We start from the raw sequence: 320 nt of genomic DNA on the forward strand, positions 1-320 counted from the left end.
TTTGACACGCTGTTTATTATCGATGCGGCCTCAGAAACGCAGCTCTGACAGAGCAAAGCATGCTCTATTTATATCAGACTCATGACAGATTCCTGATCTGCAGAAAGCACAGGCATTATTATATAAGCATGACATAATTTGCAATGATTCGCCCTGATTTTACCATCTGAGAAACATCCGGAACAGATGCTTAGCAATGAAATTACAACTGTTCCTTATTTGTGTATCTATTAATATTCTGACATGAACAATTCTACAACTGTTCAAGTTGAGTGTGATGATCAGGGTAATTACAGTTTAAAACTAAAACCATAAAAAAA

The sequence above is a fragment of the Sinocyclocheilus grahami genome, unplaced genomic scaffold (assembly GCF_001515645.1).
Source record: "Sinocyclocheilus grahami isolate Dianchi unplaced genomic scaffold, SAMN03320097.WGS_v1.1 scaffold1369.1, whole genome shotgun sequence".
NCBI lineage: Eukaryota > Metazoa > Chordata > Actinopteri > Cypriniformes > Cyprinidae > Sinocyclocheilus > Sinocyclocheilus grahami.